The sequence below is a fragment of the Halichoerus grypus genome, chromosome X, assembly GCF_964656455.1.
Source record: "Halichoerus grypus chromosome X, mHalGry1.hap1.1, whole genome shotgun sequence".
NCBI lineage: Eukaryota > Metazoa > Chordata > Mammalia > Carnivora > Phocidae > Halichoerus > Halichoerus grypus.
In genome coordinates this window covers 79,359,602-79,373,037 of record NC_135727.1, presented here as the reverse complement: position 1 = coordinate 79,373,037, position 13,436 = coordinate 79,359,602, and positions in this window count along the sequence as shown.

The window sequence follows — 13,436 nt, the reverse complement described above, 5'->3', positions numbered from 1 at the left end:
ATATATTCTTAAACATTTCCCAGTGGAGGTTTGTTAAATGTTCTGAGATATTTTCTTGCTAATATTAGATTATATACACATTAAATACTCTACAATATTTTCCTGTAAAATGTTGCACATGAATGTTTCACCTTTCAAAACTGGTAAAAGCAAGAGTATGTTGCAGAAAGTCAGCTTATAAAAAATGTAGATGGTACTGTAAGCGGTATACCCTGGTTATTTGTTATAGTACTTAATTCAACAGAGCTCAGATAATTTCCACATATGGAAATATGATGGACTAATACAGAAATAGATAAGCCCTTGAAGGTAAAATATGATTTTGACCATTTGACTATTTAGTTGGTATTAGAAGTTTTTTTACTTTGGGTAGAGTGTTAATTATACAATATTTTTTCTACTTAGAACAAAGAAGGTATCTTCAGTGGTCTCTAGAATATGTTCCAGTGCACCTCATACAAATTTGGTATTGATTTGGTTTTTTACTTTGGTTTTACTTCGAAACCTAGAATCAAACTGGGACTGTATCAGGTTTGAGCAAATCATAAAAATTTGTGGATAATTTGCATCAGAATTTTTAAGTTTTGCAGAATCTGAAGGACCGTTCAATTCAGTCCTTTCATTTTATACTTGGAGAAACTAAGGCTGAGAATCTCAGTATGTTTCTGTTTAAGGTTTTGTAACTGTTTAGTCAAAGAGCCAGAACTAAAAATGAGAATCTCAGACTCTGGCTTATCATAAATTAATTATGGAGTCTAAACTGGGAGAAGAATGTTCACTAGAAAGAAAAGAGTTAACCTCTCACTATAGCAGAACATATATATCTCTCGACCTATTTGTAGATGAACCAGTCATTTCTGTCGAAATTCATGATAACCTTAAGACCATTCTAAGTCATTAATGTTGTTGGCTCCAGTAAGTGAAACACTGCTCAAGTGAGAATAGCTGTCTTTCCTTTCTCTTGCATTTCTAAATTATCAATGCCACATGATTGATATCTCAGAAATACCTTCCAGATGGCTTTACTGTTTGTTTACTGAACTGTGTTGCAAAACTGCTTGTTCCTCATTCAGGCTGGTCAGATAGGGTTGGTTTTTGTTTTTGAGGTAAAGAAGACTGTTTGCATATAAATTCATTGTGTTTTGTGTGTGTGTTAAAAAAAACTTCATTTTTCCAAGTAGTTTGATGAATTAAAACCTTTTAATTTTAGTTTTTTATCTGTGTAGAATTTTACTTTTAATAAAGCTTGGGGGAAAGTAAAACATCCCTTTCTAAAGTTTCTCAAAAAATATCAGGGTATCCCTGCAAACAGTCCCTTTTTCTTCCCTCCATTACTCAACTCAATCCCCCCAAAATATTTGCAGAAGTGGAGTTCTAAGGCTGGTAAGAGCCATCAAACTTAGGATTTCCCATGAGATCCTCTTAGAAGGGATTAAGAAGACTTCAGGAGCCCCTTCTCCTCCACACCCTCCCCTAGTGCTCCATCTTTTCTGTCTTTTGTCACTCATTTCCCTCCCTGAGGTTGATTTGCTGGTTTTGTCATCTTAAAATTATAATGCCTAAAGGATGATAAATTCTGTGTTCAGTGAGTAGTTTTGAGATTTTTATAACTCTTTAATTGCAGGCATTTAATCCTGTGTTTAGAAAGCTATGTGTTACGATGCTCAAACCCTCTGGCGCTTTCCCCGTCTCCTCCCAAAAGACCACCAACAAAACCCCAGGCAGTAACAATGTATTGAGCACCTTCTCTGTTTCAGACCTAACTCTATGTCCTACAGCAGTGCTCTTACGGGAAGTCATACTATGTGATTTTACATTTGAGGAAACGGAAGCCCTCTGAGGTCAAGTGATTTAATCATTAGTCTCTACAAGTTCTCTTGTGCATTCAGTTTTGCAGTCACTTCCTACCCTTACCCCATCCCTGGTACCAGGGAAATGCCGATCTGCTTCCTGTCACTATAAATGAGATTCTTTCCCTAGAATTTCATATAAGTAGAATCACACAGTATACAGTGTTGGGTCTGGCTTCTCCTCCACATTTTTTTGAGATTCATCTGTTCTGCTGAGTATATCACCAGTTCGTTTTTTTTCACTGCTGAGTAATGTTCCCTTATATGCCACAGTTTACGCATTCATATGTCTGTGGAATCCTTTCCAGGTCCAGTCAACTTTTCATTTGACAGTTTATGTCATATGTATTGTCCCAGATTTGTAAATAATTAGGTTATAACGTGATTATATCTTTGTATCTTTGGAGGGAGGGCTGTAATGTTGGACCTTTTAGATAATGGTGTTAATGTCCTGGCAGATGCTGTCCAATTTCCTCTTGCTATTCGTGGCTCGATCTTTCAACTTAGGGTTTAAGCTGATGAGTTTGACATGGGTAGGGATTATTACATTTTCTTTATAGTCCTCCCACTACTGAGGACAGGAACTACCATACACTCACCTTTGTAGTTTGTAACTTCACAGTAATAACAGAAGCAGTAGTAATAGGTGATATTGAGCACTTAGTATAATAATTATATGAAGTTGGTGCTATTTTTTGCATTTTACCTGTAAACAGACACAGGATTTATACAACTTGCTTGTCTGATTCTGTAGCCCTCCCCTTTTAACTCTGCTGCCTCAGTGCTTAATAATTGTGGGACAAACAAATGAATGTGTAGAAGAATAAGGATTGCTTCATAGTTCTCTGGATATGGTGTTAGTTACACAAAAGTATATAACTTCGTCTGAAATGACTCATTGGTAGTCTTAGTTTTCATCATCCTTCCCTGTTCCCACAATAAATGATGTGACTTTATTAATCATATACACACAGAGCAATATCTAGAACTCCATTATGGTTGCCAGAAATGAGGTTACTCTCTGAGGCAGAGACAGTCTAGATGAATTCCTACTTGGATGGTGACAAGCAAGTAATCGGTCTTCATTATGTTAAAGCACTGAGATTTTTTTGGCTTGTTTACTGCAACAGCTAGTGTTAATGACCTTGATTTTATTTATTTATTTTTTTAAAGATTTTATTTATTTATTTGACAGAGAGAGAGAGAAAGAGATCACAAGCAGGCAGACAGGCAGGCAGAGGGAGAGGGAGAAGCAGGCTCCCTGCTGAGCACAGAGCCCGATGCGAGGCTCAATCCCAGGACTCTGGGATCATGACCTGAGCCGAAGGCAGACGCCCAACTGACTGAGCCACCCAGGCGCCCCATGACCTTGATTTTATAGTGTCATTAAGTTTCATACTTTATGTCTGTATTTAGTTGTGGTTTTGAAAGGAGTTATTATTTTTAAACTAATTTGTTAATCTATCAAAAGATATTAAAAATCTGTCTTAAAGTTGATGTGTGGTTTAATCTATTATCTTAAAGAACAATATAAGTTTTTAGATGGCTTTAATATCTGTTGCTTTCAACAGAATTCAGTTTGTAAGTTGACATGTTACAAAGTTTAAACAAATATTACTAAATTAGATTAATTTAGAAGTAAATAATGAGATGAGATTCAGTAGTAGGTCCTGAAAACTCCACTTGGAATATCATTGTTAAACACAAATCTGGTCATGTCATTCTTGTGGAGCATAGGGCCTTTTGCCTTATAGGTAAATTTCAAACTCAATTTGGGGTGGTCTGGCCTGTGCCAGTCTCCCTCCACTCTGCTTCCTTGTCTCCAGGCTCCAGTTACATTAAACTTCCTTAGTTCCCAAAATACTCAATGTTCTCTTTTCTCTAAATCTTATAGATACTGTCTCTCCCTGCTTTCTTCTTCCCCTTCTTCCTTTACATACCACCTTAAATATGGCATTTTTCTGGCTAGCCTTCCATGACAAAGCCAAGGTTAGGCACCCTTCCTTTGTGCTCCTATAAACACTGTGTCCCTTATATTGATACACTTTTTGTAATATTGTAGCACTTTTCACTTATATGTACACCCCACTGGATGGTGAACTTCTGGAAAACAGGGAAAATAGCTATTCCCAGCACTTGGCAACCTGCCTGGTACATAGTCAACTCAGAGTAAATATTTGTGAAATATTGAATGTGTGAATAAGTGAATGAATGATGAATGAGTGTGAATAATGCCCCAATCTACAAACTTTATGGTCTTACTTTTTTTACTCAGGTACAGATCCTAGTAAATTAACAAGCTAACTATATCAGCGTCCCAGTCCTGCCTTTTAGACTTGATAGTTTTACACTACAGTCACTTACATTGCATTTGAGGTATTTAAAATAGCTCTAGGGGCACCTGGCTGGTTCAATCTATAGAGCATGCAACTCTTGATCTCAGGGTCATGATTTCAAACCCCATGTTGGGTATTGAGCCTACTTACAAAAAAAAAAAAACATTAAAAAAAGATGAGCGACTCATATTTTAGACTTACTTATGCATATTTATGTCTATATAAATTCATGCCAAATTATCAGTATAAAAAATTAATACAAACTGATATTAAGGACAATCATTGGAAGTTGTTAATAAGTGTCAGGGTAGCTAATTTAAACATATACAAATTTCTGGGCACCTGGGTGGCTCAGTCAGCTATGCATCTGCCTTTGGCTCAGGTGTTGATCCCGGAGTCATGGAATCGAGCCCCAGGTCAGGCTCCCTCCTCAGCGGGGAGTCTGCTTCTCCCTCCCCCTCTGCCCCTCTCCATTGCTCGTGCTCTCTCTCTCTCTCTTTCTCTCAAAATAAATAAAATCTTTTTTAAAAAGTTTCTCAAAAAATATACACAAATTTCTTTAGAAACTGAATGTGAAAAACCCCCAAACTCTAGAATTGCTGTTAAAAAAAAGAATCCAAAAAAGTTGGTACCCAATTAGAAATATATGAAGTATGATGTTATCAGTTACTACACAGATAAAAATTTCTCTCTTTCAACATATATCTTTTGAGTGACTAATATGTTATGCATTGCTGTAGGCACTTGGGATACATAATTGAACAATGTTAACTTCCTGAATGCTTTAATAAATAGGAAAAAATGGAGCCTAGAACACATACACACACACACGTTTATGCATATATGTAAAATACTAATTAGTATGTTTTAGATAAGCCTATTTCTGAAACCAATACCAAAAGATTTTAGGATTATTTAAAGTGAGATATTAAAGTTACTGTGAAAAAAACTAAATGATGGTAGGATTTGGGAGGAAAGGGGGAATTGTGCTTTGAATTTCCTTAAATGTAATAAACAAATACAATTGATCTTCAAGAATAATATACCTGGCCCGTATGGTAGACTGTGTTATTGTTCAGAAACCTTTGCTGCTCCTCCCTATCCTATTGGCCTCATGCCAGGCCTTAGCTTTGCCTTGACTAATAAAATAAGAGTGGAAATGATTTATGTTTACTTATGAGCAGAAGTTTTGAGTCAGAACATAGTGTCCTATATTCTCTTTTCTTCTCTGCTCTGACAACCAGCAGATCTGATAGATGCTTCTTCCTCACCCTAACGTCTGAAATAAAAATGACCTGTAAGATGAGCCATTGCCAACCCTTGTTTGACATGTAACATGAGCAAGAAAAAAAAAAATGTTGAAAGCCATTCAAATTTTATTACGGCAACATAACCTCACCCAGTGGTTGTCCAACTTGAGCATGCATTAGAATCACGTGAAGATTCTGTTAAAAGGCGATTGTACAGGTTTTACACTGTTGGGCCCCTTAGAGTTTCTGAATTCAGTAGGTCTGGGGTGGGGACCAAGAATTTGCATTTCTCACAAGTTACCATCAGATGCTGAGGTGCTTCAGAGCCCGCACTTTGAGAACTCACCTTTCCTGATACAGCCCGTGAATTCATATTCCTGGATACTCTAATTACTTAATAAATATTACAGCAACAAAATGCGGACTATTTCCCAACTTCATTAATAAAGAAGTAAACTCTGTAAAATGCTCCTTTGATTTGTGGAATATGGACACACAAAATGTCGTAAGAAACCCTAAATTTGGTAGAGTGGATTAGATAACCATGGAAATTACTATCATATTAGTCAGATTCAAATAAAAGGTGCTAAAAATATACAAAGAGCAAAGGGAATTTGAGAAAGAAACAGTCACATCTGATTGTGGGAGAAAATGCCATCCTGATGGACTTAGTAGGAATTCTCTCAAAAAAGGAGGGTAGTTAAAGAGGTCATTGCATATGGAAGGACCACGGATGACCAAAATGAGAGAGGTGAGAAAGTGTGAAATGCATCTGAACGTAACACTAATAGAGTTCGCTACTGAGAGACAGATAAAGGAGAGTCTCTTTCAGAAGTCCAGTTTCTAACTTGGTCTGTAATGAAACACAGTGAAGCTTCAGTTCAGTACTGTTTTTTGTATTCATGTTTACATTGAGGTGCTTTGGGAGTTTTTGTTGCTAAAGGTGGCAAATTAATACCAAGGGTAGGCCTTATGATTGTCCAGGAAGTCCTGGAGAGACTGCTGTGAATAATAGCTATTGTCGAAGAGGAAGTGGGTGAGAGAGGCCAGCATGGAGTCTTGACCAAAGGACACTCCCCAGTACGTCAGGTTTAGCTAGGAGACATGTGGAAGTGAGGAAATGGAAATTGGTTCCATGCGCTTCAGTCCTGTGTAGTCTTTGCATAGAACTAGTTGGAAGAGCATTGCTCTCTGTGTTCACATGTTTTGTGGTTTCTTTTCTATGGCCCAAGGTCCCACTGCTTCTCTGTGGTATTTCTCCTCCACAGGGAGACCTCAGCAGGCAGAAAGGGAGTTGACTGGGATGTAGAATGATTTTAGTGTTGTGTGAGGGTGTCTAGGAACAAACTGTTTTCAGGGAGATCACTTAACCTCTTTGGGCCTTGGTTTCTTAATTTGTAAAATATAATTCTCTCAGGTTCCAGTATTCCATTTTTCTAATACTTTCGGCCAACAAAATTCCGGTATGTGTTAACTTGCCCAATTTCTATTATACATACCACAAATTAAGTTCATAATCTTTGAGATGCATGAAGTACGCTGCAGTATTTGAAATAAATGTATTTCTTTTAGAGTTAGGATACTCTGTAGTGCTCAATCAGAAAATAGTTTTCTAAAAGCTTCCAAAATTTTGTTTTTACTCCATTACCTATAGATGGCGTATTTTATTTTTAGATTTGAACTTTGATACTGAATAAGCATAAACTTATGAAAAAGCATGGCCTAATGTTATAGTTTCAAATAGCTGCTTATTTTGTTCAGTATGAAAACCAATTGCCATTATTATTTTAATGACATAGATACCAACATGCATTTGAAAACAAATTAATGTTGATTCAAAGATTCTGTATAATTGAAAACATTTGTTTTATTTTATTTTATTTTTTTTTAAAGATTTTTTATTTATTTATTTGAGAGAGAGAATGAGAGAGAGCAAGCACATGAGAGGGGGCAGGGTCAGAGGGAGAAGCAGACTCCCTGCCGAGCAGGGAGCCCGATGCGGGACTCGATCCAGGGACTCCAGGATCATGACCTGAGCCGAAGGCAGTCGCTTAACCAACTGAGCCACCCAGGCGCCCGAAAACATTTGTTTTAATCTTTTACAACCATTATGGGAGGGAGAAAAAATGAAAATACTTGCCAGTCTTGAAGTCTTTAAAAAATGGATTGGTTCAGAATTGTGGTTATAATTCTGTTTAATGTAAATAATTTGTGGCTATTGCAATGCCATGATCTTAAGGAACTTGCAAAGTTTTTCCTTGGATTTACATAAAACACCATTTTGATCTTAAATTTGGCTTTTGCCTCTAGTTAATTTGTCAGGTCTAAACACATGCCATTTCCTCAGCAACTGCAAACAGGCCTTTCATGTTAGGTCCAATACAACTCAAATCTACTCCTTTTACAAGTATTTTAAAGCTTGACTAGTATCGGGGTGCCTGGGTGGCTCAGTCGTTAGGCGTCTGCCTTCGGCTCAGGTCATGATCCCAGGGTCCTGGGATCGAGCCCCGCATCGGGCTCCCCGCTCCGCGGGAAGCCTGCTTCTCCCTCTCCCACTTCCCCTGCTTGTGTTCCCTCTTTCGCTGTGTCTCTCTCTGCCAAATAAATAAATAAAATCTTTAAAAAAAAATAAAAAAAAAATAAAGCTTGACTAGTATTGCTATTACTGTTTCATTTTGGGAGGGAAATTCATCCTAATTAGCATTTCTTTTAGAAACATTCTGTAAGTGATTCTTGGTTCATATTTAGGACACACCAGAAAAAGTGCACAATAATCATCTGGGGACTTACAAACACACTTGATTACCCGTAACTGCTGCCTGCTTCAGTAACGTCCCTTAGGTTCTTGAGAACAAAGCTAAACACCAATGTTCCATTCCATATGAAATAAAGTACTGTAAAATATTTGCCAGAATCAAAAATAACATTTTTGATGCTCTTGGAGAATTCACTTATATTTAAAGAAATCCAATTGAAAATTAGTTTGAAGATATATAATGTGTTCATGAAGCAAAGAAAATAATCGTCCTCAAATTTCTTGATTTGTTGCTATTCCGACTTCAGATTTTTGTATGAGGTTCTTAAGATAGGAACATAACATTAGTTATTTTGCTTTCTCATATACAGTGCCATATGCAGACTGAAACTGAGCTCTCTCAGTCTATTAGTCAAATAATATTAGATCTAAGAGAAAAAGTCTCTTGTGTGTATGTAAGCAATGAATGTATTTTAATTGAGCACCCCAAGTTCTGAGTAGTAAATTGAAATTGTTGATTTAAGCTATTGGAGCATGCTATGTGATTAAGACAGTGAAGTGTTTTTTTTTTTTGTTTGTTTGTTTAAACAAAACGAAAACAAAAGGCTGGAATTAATTCCATGTCGATCTTTTTTTGTTATTCTTATGATAAACAGGTGTCAACCAAAATTCTATAGTTGTTGATCAAGTTTCAGTTACTAATTTATAACTGAGTACTTAGATGAGTTTCTACACTTGAAAATGGATTAGGAAAATTAATTAGAAAAAGTGGTTTATTCTTTTATGTGAGTTTTCAAAACAAAATAAGAAAAATTTAACTTTAAGTTGAGTTCAACAAAGATGATGCAGATGGCCTCAAGAGCAGCCTAATCCCAGAACTTGCACATCCCTTGTGGAAACATTGACATTTTCATTAACATTAGGAAACCACCAAATACATTAATCCTGTCCAACTCTGCTGAATGGGCTAGACTTGGCATATATCTAGCCAGAAAAGGGAGCCAGAGAAATAAGAATATACCAGGGCTGCTCAGTCTCTAACATAAATATATTAATCAACTTATGGATATACTATAACCTTCCTTTTTTAGAAGTCAACTAGATTCAGGAATATGTCATTTTCAATGCTGTATTGGTTTAGGATATATGATTTTAAGATCTTCCAATGCTGTACTAAAACTTTTTTTTTTTTTTGAGAGAGAGAGAGAGAACGCATGCGAGTGTGTATGAGCGGGGGCGGGGGTGGGGTGGCTGGGAGGGGCAGAGGGCCAGAGAGAATTTTAAGCAGGCTCCATGCCCAGCGAGGAGCCTGCCCGCAGGCCTCGATCTCACAACCCTGATGACCCAAGCTGAAATCAAGACTTGGATGCTTAACCCACTGAGCCACCCAGGGTGCCCAAGTGTATTAAAACATTTCAGTAAAATCATGGACTTTTTCTTTCATTAAAAAAAAAAAACTATATAAAATTGCATGAGTTTTCTTTATAATAAATACAATGAGTCACAAATTTGAAGCATTTAAATAGGCATTCTGGTTCCTTTTTTAACTTTCACATTAAACTTTTCAGTCATATTCACTCCAAATATATTTATGTTTTTAATACCAGTAATAATTAGACAAATCAAAACTTTGATTTTGATTCAGCTATTATCTGTAACTATTATTTATAATTAACTTTATATGTCATTCTTTTTATACCTTCTATATGCCTGAACTTTAAGCATTTTCTGTTTTAAATAATTTTGTTCACATATAATAATGTAACTTGTTTTTGATACTGAGTGACTTAGGTGATTACAATATAATCAACAGAATAGAATATTTTAAGGCTTATCAATGTACTCAACTATTTTAAATCTAATTCATCTCTATTTATTGCCAGTCTTTTAGCATCGTTAATTATGGTTTTGCATGTACTGCTTTTCTCAAATCAAATAATTTAAGAAGATAAATGAAGAAAAAGACTGGACAAAGAAATTTGAAGCTGAATTATAAATATAAAGCACGGTAGAGTAATTAAACTCTTGAGAAGCACTACTGATACAAGAAATTTTGTGTCATAACTTGTAGTCAAGGTTATAACTTTTAGTCAAGGTTATTTTTATTCTTATGAGAAACAAACACAGAGCTTTGCATATACCTTTTTTTTAATGGTCAGAGATGGCATATAATTTATCTTTCCCTTCCTCAAGAAATAAGCAATACAGTGTTTTCTGTGTATTAGCTGCCCAATAAAGAAATGACTGTTGAGCGAATAAAGATAGATGATGTAATATTTAATCAATATTTGAGTTTCCTTTTAATCAATTCAGTGATTAAAAATGGACAGAACTCTGAAATTGATACTTAATGCATGTTTCTTTCTTTCTTTCTTTTTTTAATCCTTGTAGTCACCTAATTATCCATGTTGATTGGGGATATAGTTTCTGAAAATTTTAATCTAAACTATCTACTTTAGTTTGTAATTTTACAAAACTTTTACAACAGTGAAGTTGACTACTTTGAGTTTACATTCTCTGCCATTGTGGGGGTGAAATAGAGATGAATAATTTGCACTGTTTAATCTGTTCCTAAGTACTCAAGTATTGATGTTTTAAATGAAACTACACAATATATAAATATATACTTGTAAAAAATTTTTTAGTAATATATAAATAGAGAGTAAAAGGTTATGTTCTTTTCATGCATCTTAACCCATTCGACTTCATTAGGTAGCCTACTATCAAGGGTTTCAGATATTTCTTTTTGACCACTTTTTCATATGTATATAAACAACATTTGTACGTTTTCTCATTAATTATATTTCAGCATTGATATTTAATATAGATAATAATGTAACATTTAATCATTATTGAGATTATATCTATAGAATTCCTTCTTTTATTTGATGGTGTTTCTTATCAGGTCTTTCTATAGCAGACTAATCCAATAGTTGGTCTTGTAATCTTAAAGTTAAAAAAGAAAAGGTTCCCTTTGAACCTTTGCAGGAATAAGTTCCACATCAGTAAGTATTACAAAACAATAAGCAAATGTAATAATATTAGTAGCAGGCCAGTAATCTCAAGGCAAATTCAGGGGGGTTTTTTGTATGGTTTTTAAAAAATTTTTTTATTCTCGATGGTGAGATCAATTTTTTGTTTATGTTACTAGTGACAGAATAATTCATTCTATTTTTCTATTGTGATTTCTAATAACACTAGCAGTAAATAAAATGATAAAATAATTGGTAGAATTTCAGAATTAGAAGGCATTCAGTCAGTCAATTATGAAGGTAATTTACTTCCAGGCTCTTGTTTAACAGACAACAAAATTGAACCCTAAAGTTAAATGATTTACTCCAGGTTGGTAGTGAAGTTATGACTGTGAATCATTCAAATCAAGAGTCTTTTCCACTGTAGCATGCACTGCCTTCAAGAAATATTTTAAAGATTTATTGAGTACTACATCTTTTATATTCCATTATGTTTACCAAATAAAAAAAGTGGGAAACAAAATAGTTTTCATTGTTTTCAGCTTAATAGAGACCATAATGATATAGCACATGTACATATCAGATTTTATGTTGGTGTCAAATGGTGGGGTGTTCTTAAAGATTTCATAACTGTATAGAATGATAGGAATGAACATCAGCTGTAATTAAAAGTCTAATATGACGATATTTACTTGTGGGAATTTAATGCAATGTAGCTAAGATTAACAACATTTCAAATGTCAGTAAATGTGTTTTTAAGGGAAAACATGCAAAAAATGATAAATCACCTCACAGAGCTACAAACTCTTCAAAAAATGGTTTACTAGTGACATCTGCTGGTGTAATTTGGTAATAAAAATAAAAGTATCTCCTGGAAATAATTTCATGGAAATTAAGCGTGAGACAAAGAATCTTTGTGGGCAAATTGTTTTGTTTTTTTTTTAACTATCATTTACACTTACAATTAAAAAAAAAAATTGTGTTTGTGGGTTCCCCCTCTCATTGGCATTTGACCAAGTATATTATTCTAATAACAGTATTAAACTTTATACTTTCTTCTCCACAGTGTATAATTCCAGCCTGAACCTCTCTAATAAGTTGTGTATCACCTAAGTTGTTTGATATGGTGCTGCACTTTTTCCTCCTCCTCTTTCCTGAACCTTGCACATAACCTTGCAAATGTAGAGATTCAGTAACTACGATTGACTCTTACTAGATATTTATGCCATTTATAGGCTAATAGAAAAGTCTGTGTGTACATGAGTTATAGGCATTATATTTATGCACGCTCAAAAATAAAAATGAGACTTTGTATTAGAGAACAATTTCTTTAGGAAGAGAAATGACTTTGTTTTTTGTTTTTTTCCTATGGAACAGATTTTCTGCACTATAAAATAATAGAGAAATAAAATACACTCAGTCCCTGGGTATTTTCTCTATTGGCACTTATTTCCTAGATGATTGTACTGTGGATTTAAGTTCTACTTATAGATGAATCACCCCTCTTCCTTGACCCCCAAACCTGTACAGCAGCCACTTGTTTCATTAACATTTCCATTTGTAAGTAACAGTCATCTCAAACTTACCATGTCCGAAATAAAACTGATTTTCTCCTCAAACCTGTTCTTCCCGTAGTCTTCCTCACTTCAGTAAATGGACGTTTTATCCTTTTGCTTGCTCAAATCAAAAATATTTTAATAATTTGTAAATTTTCTCTTTCTCTTGTACCATCAAGGAATTCCACCAACTCTATTTTTGAAATACCTTTGGAGTCTTACCACTTTTCTCTACCTCTACCACTTAATGACCTAGTCAAGCCACAATCGTCTTTCCCCTCCTAATTCACCTCTTTGCTGGTTTTTTTTTTTTTTAAAGATTTTATTCATTTGAGAGACAGAGAGAGACAGAGCACAAACAGAGGGAGAGGCAGAGGGAGAGGGAGAAGCAGACTCCCCGCTGAGCTGGGAGCTGGGGCTCCATCCCAGGACCTGAGATCATGACCTGAGCTGAAGGCAGACGCTTAACCGCCTGAGCCACCCAGGCACCCCTCGCCTCTTTGCTGTTAACCTTGCCTTCCTGTGGTTTGTTTTCCAATGAGCAACCAAAGATTATCTTAAAATTTAAGACAGGTCTTTGTCACTCTTCTGCTGAGGTTTTGTTTCGGTTTTTTTATTACCATGCCTAAAGGGCCCTACCAAGAACTTTGGACCACTCCTTCCCTCCTCCACTGTGACTGTGACCTCCTTTCCTACCATGGCTTCCCTCCCCTCTTT